Below are 17,826 nucleotides of genomic sequence, written 5' to 3'. Positions count from 1 at the left end.
TTCCCTCTGGATGTTGTGCGTATTTCTATTGATGAATGGTGGAACCTTTGAGGTCTTGTGTAAAAAACAAAGGGGGGGCATTTTGAATGAGTGTTGTGTTGCTTCATTTGTTTGGGTGTTCAAGGATAAACCCACAGAGTTTTGAGTTCCTGTCTTTTTATTTTGTGGCTACATGCAGTAACACACTGAACAGTGTTTATGGCAGTACTGTGTATATTCACACACACACACGCACACACGAGGAATTAATTAGGGATGAGGATACCAGTAGTTTATCAAATTCCGACAGAAAGCAAAATGATTTGCGAAAACTGAGATGAAAATGTAAATGAAATTATTGAAGCTAAACATAAAAAAAGGCACCTGGGGTGAATGGAATATATCCAATTATATTAAGGGAGCATCAAAGAAGCTAAGCAAGCCCTTAGCCAAATTGTGAGAGAATATTTAGATTCAGGGGAGTCCCTGTGGACTGGGGATGTGAGAATGTATGTGCAATTCATTAAAGGGAAATCACAGGGTGACATGAACAACTACAGAGTAACTGTTAGTTTAACATCTGTTCCAGGGAAAATGATGGCGTCAATGGTAATGCATGATCATCTAAACAGCAATGCAATTATACGGCAATCACAGTTTGGATACTATGATACACTAACAAAGGAACTGGATACAAAAAATAATTTTGATATCATATACTTGAATTTCAGGGAAGATTTTAATAATGTTACACTAAAAAAGCTGCTACACAAATTGCAGAAGTTGCTATCAATGGGGGCTGCTCTTCTTAGACTATTGTTGTTAGCGGATCCCACCCGGGTTCGGTGCTGGGCCCATTGTTGTTTTCAATATTTATTAATGATATTGATGAAGGTATATGTTTGCAAATGATACAAATGTTGTCAGCAATGGTTAATAAGAGTCATCAAGGTAAGCTACTGCAACAAGATCTAGAAAATCTAGGCAAATGGGCTGAGAAATGCCAGCTGAAGTTTAACATTGACGAATGCAAAGTAATGTATATGGGTAACAGTAATCGAGATTAACGTACCAACTCTGTGCTACCACATTCAGTGTAGTGGAGAATGAGAAAGACCTGAGGGAAATTGTGCAGTCAGATATGAAGTTATCTGGGAAGTACAGACAGGCTGCCAGGACAGCTCACGGGGTCAATGATATACAGGAATTTTGCTAGTAGAGATAACGAGGTGGCTATCCCATTGTACAATGTAATATCTTGAGCAAGACATACCGGTCTGGAGGCCGCATTTTAGAAAGGCTGTGGATCTCTTGGGACGAGTGTAGAGAAGGGCTACGCGATTAGTGAAGGGGAGAAAAATGGTGCTCTTACCAAGAAAGGCTTCAGTTCTGCAAGCAACATCTGGAGACGAGGCGATTGCATGGTAATCTGATTGAGATGTTTAAGGCTTTGAATGGATTGAGCGAGATGACTGCTGATGGCATTTTTTCTCATGCTCTGACTACACATATGAGAAGGCATAAATTCAAATTGAGGAAGGATGGTTGCAGGATAGATGTGCGAAGTTTGCCTTCAGCCAGCGGGTGGTTGATTGTTGGAACAAACTTCCTTATGATATTTTGGAAGTGAGTAGTTTGAATAAATTCAGTGCAGAAAAGTAGACAAACTACTGGAGGGGTGAACAGGTGATGTGGGGAGTTTTAACCGATCTATAAGTTTGTTTTCTTGCATCATTTCTCACTGCTAAGTTTTCTCTTTGCTCACGACCAAGTTGTTCTTCCGAGCAGCTGTTTATCCCCATCCTTTACAATTAAACCACCACCTTTCCCTTTACGTTTTACTCCAAACTCACTGAACCAACTAATCTTTTCATTCATTTATTCTACCATTCTTCATAAAAAAAATATTAAACGATGTATATTTCCCAACAGTTACGTCTCCACAAATTAAAAACACAGTTTTAAACATAATATAGGAGTTGAATGGCATTTTTTCACAGGCAGGTAGAATAACACAGTGTTTTGTTCTGTCTTTCTTTCCACACCACAGCTTCTACACCTAGAATTTCTTCTGCTTGCTAATAGCCATTGAGCTACTGGACCCAAAACGTCTCAGCAAACGTACAAGTAGAGTAAGCATTCAAGACAAGCCACGACCAATTGGTTTCTTCCCACAGACAGTAAAAAAAAAAAAAAAAAAGAAAAAAAGAACGATATTATCTAGCGTGTATGGTCTAAAAAAAAAATTACTATATTAGGGTTATCTGTAAATGATTACATTAACCCGTATTCGTGTCTGTAAATTGAGTGTGTTCTCTGGTCGATTTGCCTGTTTTGCTGGACAAAAAAAACCCCAGTTTCTGAGGAAAAAACCTTGCTATCTACGCCTGAGACCCACTAACACCCACTTCGCCCATATGAAGACAAAAATATTCGCCGCTTTATGGGCTACTAGACAGGAACTGGTAGGAATTAGGGATCCTCAGCTAGCGACCAAGTACATTTTAATGTGTGTCCTGCCAATTGCAATGTATGCCTCGCAAATCTGGTCTTCAGCTCCAGATTCACATTATAAGTCCGTCCTTGGGATCGAGTACTGGTTCTTGCGATGGCTTAACAGAGTTGCTGGCCACCCTTTTACTATCTCAAGAGCCATTCTCTACTCAAACCTTAACATCACACCCTGGATGCAGCGGACAATTAACAGGAACATACACACTCTCGCACAAATGCTCACAGGCAGAGTGGATGCTCCAGTCCTGGATAATATGCTAGTTAAACCGCGTGCCACTGCTAGACGTTGCGGAGAAGTAAATAATCCACTGCGTTCAGTCCTGAACAATCTTAGTAGCCTGCAAAGATTCTTCCCATCAAATGCAGCGAAAATATTTAACTCACTACACATAGATGCCGAAAAACTGTGTGAGGATGCAACATACCGGAAAGAGATCTTCCAGGATTCGTATAGACTTACCGAAATATGAATCGGCTGCAAAGTACCAAAGAATTGTGAATAAAAGTGAAACTTTCTGCTTTAAGAACAATAATAAATTGTTGACTGTAAAAATATACCTTCTGTAACAGTTATGTAAATATGTAAGTTATAGATGGTATTATTACTGAATTGTAAATATATGAGTTGTAGAATGTATGTACGGAATGATTAATGTGTAAATACTGTATATATTAAACATAAAATGTGTATATAATATTTCGGGACGAGACTACGTGTTCAGTATATGTAACCCACTGCACGTAGTATCTCGTACCCTGATATGTACTTAGCACCCTCCTGGCACTTTGCCGTCCCGGGGTGGTTTCCTTATGGAAATAAACAGATAATAATAATGATAATAATAATAACTCAACCACGGGATGAAAAAAGCCCACTAAAGTTCCTCGGGTCATCGACAGGATTCGAACCCGGGCCTTTTCCACCCGGTGTGGGGAGGACAGTGACGATACCACTGTGCTACCCACGCAGACAGCACGTACGGTCTGTCAATTACATCTATTCCTGCTTTGCTGGACGAAATATCAGAGTTTGGGGGTGCTTGCTATTCACGTCTGAAGCAGACTAACTCCGCCACAGAGTGAAAAAAGCCCATAAAAGTTCCTCGCATAATTGACGGAATGTGAAATCGGGCCATTTCTAACAGGTGTGGGGAGGACGGTAATCATGGCTACAGCGCTTACCGTGCGGATCTCAAGGTCATTAAAACGTAACCAGAAAATTCTGTGACATACAGCTCCCTATGAAGTCCCGAAAATAGTCACCAATAAGTGTTCGCAAATAAGTAGATGCCATATCAGCTTGTTTACGAAGTGTTATGTTCTGCGCCCTTCTTTGGTTGGCTGTTGTAGCGTTTTAGACACATCAGCAACTTAGGCCATCTTGCGCCGTATATAATATAATAATAATAAAATTCTTTATTCACAAAATTTTACAAGGATACGATTCCCTTTACAGGCATCCAGAGTAACCTAACAATATACAGTAATTGTAAATATTATATTTACTCATATACAAACTGCTAAAACATAGAAAAACTGCATATAACATCCACAGAATACATAGAACAAGCATTGAATACATAAATCACATCGAATTAATCGCTTTCCCCAACATAAAATTAACGCTTAAGCAGCTTTGAGTTATAGATAATTGCGTTTGAACTGGTTCTTCTGATCTATTGATGTCTGATATGTCTGTTAATTATGTGTTCTGTGGTTGATTTCCTGTTTGCTGGACAATTTTTTGAGTTTCCAGGAGAAAAGACCATGCTATCCTCGCCTGAGACCGACTAACTCAGCCACATTGTGAAGAAGACTCATAAAAATTCCTCTCATCATTGACGGGTTTCGAACTCGGGTCTTTTCGACTCTGTGAGGGATTGGCCTTCTTTTCTTGTTTAAAATGTCATCAAATTAGTTTGGGAGGGCCGTTAAATAGGGACCATAAGGTAGGGTTATTTCACCTCCCACCCTCAGCTTTGTCTGACAGTCTCGTAAGTTTATTTATGTTATTTTATTACCTGTACATGTAGGGAATAGCCCCACTTCGTACGTAACATTCAGCAAACAAGATTTGCTATTTATTCCATCGCTCTTGCGCAAAGTCTAAATTCAACTGCTCTGTTGGAGATGTATGCTTCTCTATTACATCCACTGAAATTTAAACCTCAATGTTAAACATAACGTTTTAAATTTCTGCCATTCTGGTGTCTATTTGGGATTGCCATAAAAAATGCGGTCAGAAAAAGAATTATTTCTAACACACACTTGTTTATTATTCTTCAGAAATCTTTTTTATCTTTGCTTAGTCATGAAAGACAAAACCTCATATAGACGCGTATTCGCTTGCCTTTATTACTTCTCTAAACCATCACTGGTAGTAAATGGATAGCTTCCCTGGTCATTCACAATGTGTGGAAGGGTCCAGAGTTTATGTCTTGAAAAAGACCGCTGTTGTCTCTTATTTTCAGGCTTTGCGCAGAGAAAAATTAAGACCTTGAGGAGTCAGTCTAATGGCTTTGTAAATTGCGTGTATCCTTCGGTCGGATTGCTTGATTTTGTTGGGAGAAAAATCCGATTTGGCGCATGTACAAGAGATACCTGACCTTATGATGTCAGGCATCTTGGATAATTTCGAAAATAAGACAGTATCAAACATTTAAAATTTTGTATATGCTTATTCTATATAATATTTTATTATTAAAATATTTTAACAAACTAACGATATCCAAAAAATTAATAATTATCAATAATTAAGTAAAATTAATCATTGTTATAAAACTACTGTGCTTTATTATATATAATAGTTATATAGAATAAATGATAAGCTGTTTTCAGGTAATTTTTGCATTTTTTTTTTTTTTTCATTTTAATCTGCTCTTTGTGATAAACTTTATTTAAAAGCTATTGTCGTTATACTTCTTTGTGCCAATTTTTTTTTAAATAATATCATGATCACGATAAGGTCATTAATATGTTTTTTTCCCTAAATAAATATAAGCGAATACATTTATTGTTATAAATAAATATTAGCGAATACAATTTTTATAATTATTCGTTTAAGAAACAAAACCTTGACCATTTTAAAAATCTTTCTGTTCTATTAATAATAAAATTATTTGTTCCGAATGGGAATATCTAGTTGGATGCAATGCACCATGGATCAAGGATCTAGCGTGGAAGTTTTAATACAGGGTGTCCCAAAAATCACTCTATTTGGCTAAATAAGATGAATTTCATAAAAACTGTCCAAATGACATGATTATACGCATATTTTTCTACAACTTTTCATAATTTATTATTATTTTTTTCTTTCCAGACCCAAATATACGTATAATATTTCCATTAAAACATTTTAATTTGAAATTCGCCTTATTTAGCTGATAGACAGTGACTTTTGGGACACCCTGTATACAAGCTTGTAGTTGGCGAAAATAAAAACAGGTTTATGACTAAGATATTGTGTAAGCTTCTGCTCGTTCATCCGATTCCAATAAGAGCATATACGGTACAGGTATATATGTAGGAATGGGGTGTGATCACGTGTCTAACTGGCAAACAACAGTAACATGAATTGAGTAATGTCTAGTTCCTTGTCGGCATTTAGTTTCCACACTCTGTCCAGGACACTTCGTTTAAAAATGAAATAACGTGTTTTTTGGACTGAATAAGTTGAAAAAGAACAAACAGTAAGCCACTAATTATAGGAAATAATCTTTGAAAAATCGAAAACATCCTTGGCTTACCTGCATTAGTGCGATTTACCTAGACAACTGGTACCTCGTAGCAGCCCTTCGATGTGCACACAGAGCGCAACCAAATGAGTAATTTTCTCTTTGTAAAACTGGTCACGTGAAGCCGAGAAACTCAGGCAATTTTCCATTTGAATCTTGTTAAGTACTAATTTCCTCAGCCCACCGAACACCTCCGCAAGCAACGCGTGTGCGTGGGCGGATAATAAAATACCCAAAAGGTCCTTTAGAAGAGACCGTTTGTCGTGTTGTGTTGTGTTGACACCACGAGCAGAATCAAATTAACAAAATATTAACTGAGGAGAAATACTGTACTAGGAAATATTTTTCCTTGACGAATTCGGTGAGAGGGAAGGTAGAGCGAGGTAGGAGAAGCGAGATTCGTTTCAACTGCGCCAAGGTAATTAAGGACATAAGGCTTCAGTATATCGTGTTTGTAAATAGCGTGTTTTATTGGTTTGTTTCTTTCTTTCTGGATGAAAAATCATGCATCACGCTTCCGGGTCCTAATTTGGTCATAACAAGAAAAAAAGCTCATCCATAAAAGTCCATCAAACTAAGATAGGTTTCGCAACGAGGCCTTTTTCACACGTCTGTTATCCGCGACGGTGAATGCTTGTTTATAAACCAATATCGAAGAGAGATGGTGACAAATAACAGATATATAATGGTTTACACGAGGGCTGTTTATTTAAAATCGCAAATATGCATACTCGCTTGTAATCTATAAATAGGTTTGCCTATTTGTAATAGCTAAAGGGAAAAAACCATGCTATCCTCGCCTCAGACCGACTAACTCAGCCACGTTGTGAAAAAAATTAAAGTGTGTGTATCCTTGTACTCACGAAAGATGTTTTATGTGAAAACATTCATGGCTTGGAAGGGGTTAGCGAAATCCAAGTCAATAGCCTAATTAGGAAGTATTATTGTAGCCATTTGATGAATAGTACGACTGCAACAATACAAATATTTTTCAACAATTACCTTTTTCGTCTCGCATTTCCGTTACATTCCGCTGTAGAATGCTCTCACATCAAAAAGCCGATAAAAATTCCCCCCCCACCCCGTCATCGACGAGACTCGAAGTAGGGTCTTTTCTAGCTGGTATGGGGAGGATGAAATTCTTCCAACTGCGCTACCAACGAGAGTTTACAAAAAAGCAAATCGATCACAGAATACACTGAATTTACAGCCACAATATACTGACGCCTCATAGCCTCAGTTACTTTAGTGTTTAACACAATAGCATATACCTACAATCGACAAATGGGTCTACTTGTTTACAAGCAATAAACAGATCTGTCTAATCGCCATTTTTAACAAATAAACAGGAAGAGGATCGATTCTTTATCAAGCTAGAAAAAAAAACAGAAAACGGAAACTTAAGAGAGATAGAGAGATATGGCCGCGCCATATCTCTTTCACTCTCTCTCTCCGACATACACACACACACAGCAAAATATAAATATCAGTTTCAAGCTATATTACATTGCATCCACTTAATTCGAAAGCCTGTGTTTTTATTTTAATTTTTGGCGAGTCAAAAATACCGAATGTCGCACAGTGAAAAAGAGGAAGAGCTTAAAAGTGGAATAAAGTGTCACCTACCTGATAATGAAGTGCGCTCATTTGTTCTGCATCGATAATATGTGTCGCTTTCGTACTATTTCAGGTACACCAGCACAGGTGTAGTTGTGTGTTCGTCACTGTCTCATCACCCGTAGTGGACTTCCGCGTCCTTGAGAATTGTTTATTCAAATTTCATCCGAGAACGTGACTATCGGTTAGTCTTCAAGCAATACTCTTAAGTCGGATCTTTTTGGTAGTTCAAAAGTCACTTTATCAAAGAGAAAAGTAGGAATTTCGGACTGAAGGAAGGTAGACGGATCAGTTTACTGTCCGGAGGCCGTGACAACTGCAGCAAGTTGTAGAAGAAATGAAAATTATCCAAACGTTCTTGAACGGTTGGCAGTTGAAACAGAAATGCAGAACAGAAGGAATAAAAACGCGTTGTCATGGTGGGTTTCAATTGATGGAAACGTATGTAATTTGATCCACTTTATTCACGTATTAAATAGGCCATATGTTCGTCGAATGTACAATAATGCCAACGAATTTTAAATAAAATTCAATTCATATTTGAAAAAGTAATATAAAAATAAATCAACATTTGAAATTATAGATAAAATATGCAAATACGTAAAATGTATAAAACGAACTATAAATCAATACAATAAACCATCTAATTAACTTTTATGCAACTTTTAACAAACCATCTAATCAACTTTTATGCAGGGGAAATGGAAATTTCCTTTTCAGTAAGAGATATCTCTGCCGTTTATAAGAAGTTCTAATTTTTCCTAAAAACAATATCGTTTTCTTAAAGCTAATTACATGTATCTGGTCCTTCTTCATTTTACTAGTCATTAAATGCTAATTGTTCAAAAAACCTTTTTATTATCTAGGCAAGTGCTTATAACCGTCTATTCTTGGTAGTATCCGTTGCTCAGTTTCTGTGATCCTCAATCGGAGCCATTTTTTTTTTTTTTTTTTCCAACAGACTTCCAGAACAACAGATGGAGCATAATCTTCAATATAATGGATATCATTCGACAATGTCGATGGATATCCATTATCCTAAAGAAGGCAAAGGATAAAGATGTAACTTGAAAATCACATTGTTTTAATAGCAATATGATACATATAAGAATCAATAGCAAATGAAACAGGCAAGTTTAATGATTTAATGTCTTCTATGATAATGGTTCTGAAAGAGAACTGAAATGGACTTGGGCAGGACATATAGCTCGAAGACATGATGACAGATGGACTAAGAAAATAACAGAATGGTACCCAAGAGGAGTTAAAAGAAAATCTGGAAGACAACAAAGGAGACGGACAGATGAAATTCACAAGTTCGTGGGTAGTAAATGGATGACCATTGCACAAAACAGAAGAAACTGGAAAGTTCCTGGAGATGTCTTCATCCTGAGATGAAGACATCTTCAGAAGCACAGTTGGTATACCATTTTCCCACACACGGTGGAAGTGGCCTGGATTCGAATCCCGTCGATGACGTGAGGAATTTTTTTTTTAAAGACATTTTTAACAACGTAGCTGAGTTAGCCGGTCTCAGGCGAGGGTAGCATTGTTTTTCTCCCGGAAACTCGGGTTTTTCGTCCAGAAAACAGAATATCGACCACAGAACACACAATCTACAAACAGTATACACGGAGCAATATGGCCTTAGTCGGTGATGCTCCTAAAACCATACTACAACAACAATGCAACCCGTCACAGGACCTCTTTCCATAGAGAGAGAGAGAGAGACCATGAACGATGAGTTGTAAGCTGCATTTCCATGAATTTCAAAGAGATATCACTCCCTTATGAACAATGCACTTCCTATTTATATCTCGCGCTCTGATGTCAAATTATGTATGGGCATCTTTGACTATGTGGTTAATTATCCACTTCGGGTTTTGCCAATCCGTATCCTTCAGTTTTGTCCACTGGATTTGCAAGGTTTATTATTCCGGAAGACTGAAACCATCTACTGTATCACGCGTGGAAAATTAAAATTAAAAAATAACTGACAACCGACAGTTCCTTCTGTGGAATTTTATGAAGTCCTGACAGCCACAAAAATTCAACACAGTGTCTAGGCAACAACTGAAGCGGGAGTAGATAATCTGGGGAAGGCCAACACTAACCTTTTAGGTACCAAAGATCCCAAATCCAATCAGCCTCTATTACACGAAATAAAACGAAGACTAGTGACAAATGGGCCTGGAGTACTGGGGTCCATAGTTTAACAGATATTTATTTAAAGTATACCCAGTAAAATAAAATAAAATAAAATATTTCCAGAAGCTTTCGGAACTCGTGTCCCTTTCTCAACTGACAGAATTTTTAAATACATTACAAGCAAACTGTGGCACGTTACTCATTCGTCATTTTTTGGGCTACCAACCACGATCTTGACCCCAAGCGCGACTTTGAGATAGTGGACCACGCGCGACACTTTCGCCACCGCCTATGGCTAGAGTCACTAAACATAATGAACAACCCTAAGGCATTAAATCGCCAGAAAGGCATGCGTATACATCCAATCCTGGAGACAACCGTTTTATTGATGGATGATCACTGGCGCAAGGCAGCACACGTCCGTGCTACAACAATGACGAATGAGTAACGTGCCACAGTTTGCTTGTAATGTATTTAAAAATTCTGTCAGTTGAGAAAGGGACACGAGTTCCGAAAGCTTCTGGAAATATTTTATTTTATTTTATTTTACTGGGTATACTTTAAATAAATATCTGTTAAAACGAAGACTGTTGGAGCAGCTACCTCATTCTCTTTTTGTTTCCTCTAATTTCCATATTTTCAGACATTGATTTGATTGATTGTTTACAGGCAAGTAAAAGCATGAGGCGCTGGATTATACTACAGAAGGCTTCCTGCGATTGGTTTCATCATCAAGGGGAAAGCTGTTCCACTTGGTGAAACAATGATTGCTGTTGTTGTAGGGTGACAACGTTATTACTTTCCAGCTGGACTCTGAGTTTCGTAGATCAAGACATGATCTGGCGGATGTTCCCAGATTTAATACCAAACGTTCTAAATGGAAGAGCTTTGATACTATAATAAGGGAATTGTTTTCCCAGGAAAATTTTAATTTACTGACAACACTTAGTGTAGAGGAGCAAGCAAAGTTTGTTCAAAATAATATCATCATTGCATGTGAACAATCTATGAAATTTAAGAAGCACAAACCTTACCATGTTCCATGGTGGTCTCCAAATCTATCACACCTTAAATCGGAAACTAGGCATGCGAGACGAGAATATCAACGGGCGAAGCGAGATAGGTCTCGCTCCATCGTTCAGGTTGTTATATTACAAAGTAGATGCTCGAAGGAAATACCACCAAGAAATTTATCAATCCAAGAAAGCGTCCTGGGAGAATCTGGTTGACACCCAAGGAAACAATGATCCCTGGGGACTTACTTCTAAATAATAAAATTCCGGTCAGAGTAGTTTTCACTTCTGTCAAGACTGTAGATAACAAGGATACCACTTCTTGGGTTTCATATGGAAAGGATACTAGATGTTATAATACAGTACATAAAGAACGCGAGGAGTTTTCTCCGCTACAAGAAGAAATTAAAAATAAGAATTCAAATTATGATGGCTCTTTGGAAGAACTTGTTTTTACATTTGATGAAATAGATCTTGCTTTGAAGACTATGCGTTCCGGTAAGTGTCCGGGATATGACGGCATAGAGGTCGAAGTTATTAAGAGGGTCTGGAAGGTTGTTCCTGTTGTTTTTCTAACCTTGTTTAATTCATGTCTTGCACACGGTACTTTCCCTGCTGTTTGGAAAGTTGCCAACTTGAAAATACTTCTTAAAAGTCGTGACAAGTCTGCCTCAGATTCAGCTTCTTATCGTCTTATTGCATTGCTCCCCGTCTTGGGCAAGGCATTAGAGAAAGTCATTGCTTACAGGCTCCTAACAGTGTACAGCTCCAGGGGATTATCATCGTCTACACAATTTGGCTTTTTCCGAGGAAAAGGTACTGAAGATGCCATTGCCTCCTTACTGACTCTCCAAAGAGAATGTACATCAAAATACCCTATTGGCCTCTTTGTGGACTTCAAAGTCACTTGCTTAACCAAAATCAAAAAACACTTGTTTGCAGGCCTTCATGACCCAGGATGTTCCTTCTACATATTCGACGTGACATTTTCTCCAGCATCTTTGTAGTTTTTATTCGCTAAATTTTTTTACTTAGTTTTTATTTAAAGTCGTTTATACTTCCTGTAATAAAAACTCATGATGAACTGTGCACATGATAAATCTGTTGGTGGTCAATCGATTTGGCTTTCCGAAATGACGTAATCCACGCATTCATCTGTTAGGAAAATCTTTTTTAGAATATTCTAACTGATATAATAATAATGGGAGGAACTCTGTCATGTTGGAACCAAATGATCTCCATTTATACCAAGAGTTGCAAGTGCTGTACAGACCGGTTCTTTAATAATGCTTGTTGAAGAAGATAAAAAAATGGAGCCGACCAAGATGTTTTCTTATTATTCCAACACGGATCATAGCACCTGAAGGACTGGCTTCAATTTCCTCATAGTATAATGTTGATGTAGCTTTTGCTCAGAAAACCATCTCTTAGTAAAAATGGTGCATTCATCTCTAAAAATCACTCCGTAACTCAACATTTTGTCTGTTTAAAGGCCACGTTGAAACCTGATAACATTTGATCCCATTTTAGCCGGGAGGGACGATAGTTTAAATGTTCAGAGTTCTTTTCATTTGTTCATGGCGATTGAAGTAATGAATACGAACGTGTCTATTTAAAGTGACCTTTCATCTGAGTCTTCAATTTCGCTTTATTATTATCTTTATTTTTTAGTAACGTAGAGTTTTGAACACGATAAACCATATATTACTTTAGTACTGTGCATTGGTTTAAGGTTAAGAAAGCAGATGAATAATCGTTGAAAATAGACTTCAATTTCTGTAGATAGTAATTTTCGGAAAATACTTGTGAACGGAGATTGTTCCAGAACGCAGAAGAAGAAAAGTTGGTTCTTTCTTTTTCTGGTTAGTTAAAAGTTAGTTTGAAGTTGAACAGTAAAAGGAAGCTGACTGGTTGTGACACGTTTTCTGACTGGTCTGGAAGAGAGAAGGGATTACAGAAGCCAAAGAAGAATCTATAGAAATGGCATGCAGCAGAAACAGAACGTCTATGAGAGAGAGAGAGGGTGGACAGACTGTAAAAGATGGGTCATTTGTTGTTGTTATAGGGGTTTGATGGCGCATAAGCTGCTGTGGCTATAATGCGCCAGAGATGTGTCATTAATTAATCTAACTTCCTCTCTTTTGAATGGAGTGGAGATGACTGAGAGAGGTTATGAGGGCACAGCCACAGATGTGGGAATAATATTCCATGGTAGGGGACCCCGAGTGCCAAGCGATTTTTTGTGCCATATATATATAGAGTGCTCTTATTCAGCGAATAAGTTATATTTATTTTAGTGTCTTTTCTTCCTGCTGTACTCAAGTAATTCTTTACTTAAAAGTTTTCAAGTAAGAATCCAGAAAGGAAATTCACATTTCTTTCTTTATACATATATATTTATTTAATACGTACCAACCCAACTAACTTCCTCAACCGCTTGGTCACTTGTGGCACAGCTCCTGCCCCCACGTGGCGGGGCCGGTAACCTGGGAGAAGAAAGTTACTCTCCCGGGGCTAAAAGGAGCAAAGATGGACTTAAATAATTTTCCTCCTTTAGAGACATCAAGCTCACGATCAGAAATGTCCAATGAAAATGACTAAAACCAACCTAAAAGATCTCGAATAGAAGTAGAGTGTCATAACCTCCCTAATGTTTTGGTGATACACTCTGTCTACTCAGCCTTTACGATCCAAAAATATTTAGAATCAATTGCATGATCACCAAAAATGGTGAAAAGACTACAATCAGGAGACCTCCTGGTTGAAACAGCACCGCCAAACATTCTGAGTGGCTATTAAAGACAAAAACATTTGGTAGGGTGCAAGTATCTGTTACTCCCCACAATACTTTAAATTCATCGAATTTAAAGTATTGTGAGGAGTTCTTTCAGAGATGAATCATCACAGAGTGGGACTTGCTTTCAGTGTCTGGGGAGGAGTTAGTCCACGAACTTAGTAATCAGAAGGTAATCAGTGCGAAGCGCATAATGATTAAAAAAGATGGAAATCTCGTACCAACTCGATCCAACATTTGAACCTTCAGCACTCCTGATTTGCCGTCCACTGTAAAAGCTGGTTATTTAAACTGCCGGATTCGACCGTACATCCCGAATCCTCTGCGCTGTTTTAAATCCCAGAAATATGGCCATTCCCAACAGGCATGCAGAGGTGATGCCATCTGTCCTATATGTGGCTTTAAAAACCATACACAAGCAGATTGCTCAGCCTCAACCCCCGTGTGTCCCAACTGCAAAGGAAGTCATCCTGCATTTTCTAAATCATGCAATATGTGGAAAACTGGGAAGAAAATTCAGAGATACAAAATAGAACATAAAGTAACATATCCTGCAGCACGCAGACAAATTATGTCGACTATGCCCAGTCAATCTTATGTGTCTCGCACCCGAAGCTATATTTCAACTGCAGCTCAAACAGACGTGTCAATACCACCGAACACTTCTTTGGCAAATTGGGTTAAAGAAACCTTATCAGCCTCCAGAAAAGATACTCCTAAACCGAAAACCAATGAAGTCACGAACACCCCAATTAGTATCCCAACTGATACTCCAACAGTCTCGCAGGACACTGAAAGAATGAAAACTACTAAAGATTGTAAGAAAGCTGAACCTCAAACAAACAGTATGAAAGTAAGTGGATGTACACCCGGATTATGAGGAACCCATCCTAGAATTGCATGCCAATGACACTATGGATACTGGTCGCCCCACATTCCCAAAAAAAGACCAGGAAAAAATGTCCCGCATCCAAAAAACAGCCAGATGAATCATCCTTAAATAAACCTAAATAATGCATAACATCATGCAGTGGAATTGCAGAGGACTAAGCAGCCATTCTGATGATTTAAAAGATTTAATAGCTCATTCAACCCAATAGCTGTATGCCTACAGGAAACATTCTTGTCACCCCAAGTTTCGCCGAAATTCTCCAATTGTATGATGTATAGACGAGATAGAAACAGAGTCTCCTGCACGTGGAGGAGTAGCCATTCTGGTTAATTCTAACGTGACATCCAAGCCGATCCAGTTAATAACAAATCTAGAAGATGTGGCTACTCGTATTGCAGTTGGTACATCAGTTACTCTTGTTATCATTTATATTCCACCATCTCTACCTCTTCCCCATTCAGAACTTGACAATGTCATTACACAACTCCCAACCCTGCAATATCAGACAGTTACACTCAGTTCATGCTACTATGAACAACCATGCCTATAAAATTTATACAGGTGGTTCCAAAACTGACAAAATGGTAGGTGCTGCTGTAGATTTTCCTTCATGTACGATTTCAGCTACACTACCGCTAGCTTGCAGCGTCTTAACAGCTGAATTATATGCCATTAAGTTAGCGCTTAGTAAAATTATTGAGCTTTCCATCTCACCTGTCATAATTTACACCGACTCCCTCAGTGCTGTCTCTGCCATAAAGAAGTTCTCATATTCTCATCCTATATGTTGAACAGATTCATTCCCAGCTATTCTGCTGCAGTGTATCCAATCAGTCGATCAGTTTCTGCTGGATCCCAGGCCGTTCTGGCATTCCTGAAAATGAAAGTGGTGACTTTGCCGCTATCCTCAACCCTCTTTCTCACAACACCCTCAGGTTCCTTACAGTGACTATAAATAAGTCTGTCATTCGGAAAGCTTGCTACGATAAATGGTCACAGATCTGGAAAGGTAACATCGACAATAAACTTTACCAGATAAAAAAAGATCCAAAGCTGTGGCTCTCTAGCTTCCAACGAAACAGACGAGAAGAAGTGGTATTGGCAAAGCTCAGAATTGGACACACTCACCATACCCATCTCTTCCTGCTACTGGGAGAAAACCCACCTCAGTGCTCATCCTGTCAGAAGCAACTTACGGTTCCTCATTTTCTGGTTGAGTTTCCTTTATATTCAACCATTCGATTAAACACTTTCCGATCACTCTTAACGTTGAACTTCTCATCTAATTTATCTCATATATTAGGAAATGAAGCCGATATACAAGAACTTTTCATTTATTTAAAACATATTGGCCTGTACAAGAACATATAATTTAACAACTCTAACGATATGTTGCCTGTAAATAAACTATGAACAGACACAATTTGGCCTCAGTAGCCCTTGTGTCGTAAATCCCAACAACAACCATGGTAGGGAGGAATAGAGATTTGTACAGAGCGAACAGCTGTTTGGAAGGAAAATAACGCTGACAGCGAAAGAAAAAACAGTTTTTTAGATGCAGAGGAACCAACATTTGTGATGTGCTTATGCCAAGAGAGATTGAAATTCAGGGCAGTTCTTTGTGTCTCAATGTAATCGAAAATGAACATGGGAGCAGAAGTTCCTTTTTTATGAGAAATAAGAAAATAATTACTAAAAAGAGTAAAGGATCGAAATTAACTAAGTTTTCTCGAATCATTGGAAAATTAACAGATATAGGCATTTAAGGAAATGATGGTAGATTTCGAGACTTAAAAACCTGAGGTTTTGCTGATGACAGTGTGCTGTCATCAGGTGCTAATATGTTGTTATTGTTGTTGTAGGGTTTGAGAGCATCAGCAACTTAGGCCATATTGAGCATTTCTTCTTCTTCTTCCTAAAATTGCGTGTGGCTATGGTCGATTTGCTACTTGCTGGATGAAGAACCCACGTTTCCGGGAGATAAAACCATGCTACCCTCTCCTGTGACCGATTAACTCAGCCACGTTGTGAAAAATGTCCGCAAAAATTCGTCACGTCATGGACGGGACTAGACCTCATGTGATTTCCACCCTGGGTGGAGAGGACGGCGATTCTACCAACTGTACTCCCCACGCGGGCCAATGTGTATTATGTCCATAAATTTGGTGTTTGCCTGTTTTGCTGGATGAAAAACCTTACTGTCCACGCCTGAGACTGAGTAACCCAGCTACGGAGTGAAAAAAATGTCTAAAAGTTATTAACGGGATTCGAACCCATGCCTTTTTCACCCGGTGTGAAAAGAATGGCGATGATAACCGCTACGGAAACTATGATAATCACTAACCACTGTGCTACACTCGCAGTATAATCAGGTATACAAACTCATATTGGCTTCTTAAATGGTTACGAACTCCAGTGAAACTATTAAATGGAACGCCACTATGTAAGCTATTATTTGCGCAGACGATATATGATGTAACTGATATTAACCTCACCACTCAAGTGAAGTGAATGGATGATATCAAGTTCTAATCGGCCTTTGATGATCTGTCCAACTGTCGGCTATTACAAGGAAGATAAATTTATGAATTGGTCAAAGGCTAACTACAAGGAGGTGAACATCAAGAAATGTCAAGCGCTTCCTTAGTGAAAGCTTTAAGCTGCATAACGTGGGAAGAAAACATTCCGCTAGGTTGTAAAAAACGCCAAACAGTAAGTTTTACCATTTCGTGCGTTACAGCGCGGGACGTGGACATTTTAAACTTAGTTATACCCTCAAGTGAAAGGTATTTTTTGCAGGTTTTGGGGCAGAAAGTGGAAAATCTAGAACCTAGACGGCAGGCGCAATTTCGGAATGACGTCATCGGTGGCTATGTGACGATGACTGGAACGAGGGTGTGCCAAAGTTTCTACGTCATTGGTGACCCACCTTGGACGACCAATCTCTAGGTGTTGATTTAGGACAGCTGAAAGTGGTATGTTGATCCTTAGTTAAATTTCAAAATAGACTAATTCACATGGAATTTATTAATGTAACTGGGTTCTCATTAATAACTGAGTTCTTGTTAATGGTCTGAGCAGAACTTCCTTCTTACTTATGTCTTTATAATTGATTCGATAGTCTTATATCCAAAT

General features: G+C 38.4%; 1 protein-coding gene across 4 annotated transcripts in view; it reads right to left on the bottom strand.

The window, feature by feature from the left end:
- The window catches only part of LOC150080459 (beta-1,3-galactosyltransferase 1-like), a 55,266-nt gene that overhangs the window by 31,817 nt on the left and 5,623 nt on the right, over positions 1-17,826 (bottom strand). Inside the window, exon 1 of one of the 4 annotated variants that reach the window (XM_090381192.1) lies at positions 7,854-7,944. The exons of 2 other annotated variants lie outside the window; for them this stretch is intronic. The gene's annotated coding sequence lies outside the window, so the exon portion shown is untranslated. Of the gene's footprint in view, positions 1-6,239; positions 6,305-7,853; positions 7,945-17,826 lie in introns of those variants that run through there. One more of the 4 variants, XM_090381191.1, reaches the window with a different exon arrangement.

The sequence above is a fragment of the Mastigoproctus giganteus genome, chromosome 9 (genome assembly GCF_048544385.1).
Source record: "Mastigoproctus giganteus isolate SK-2022 chromosome 9, ASM4854438v1, whole genome shotgun sequence".
NCBI classification, from domain to species: domain Eukaryota; kingdom Metazoa; phylum Arthropoda; class Arachnida; order Uropygi; family Thelyphonidae; genus Mastigoproctus; species Mastigoproctus giganteus.
Note: the sequence above shows the minus strand (reverse complement) of the source record. Positions and strands in the feature narration are given on the sequence as shown.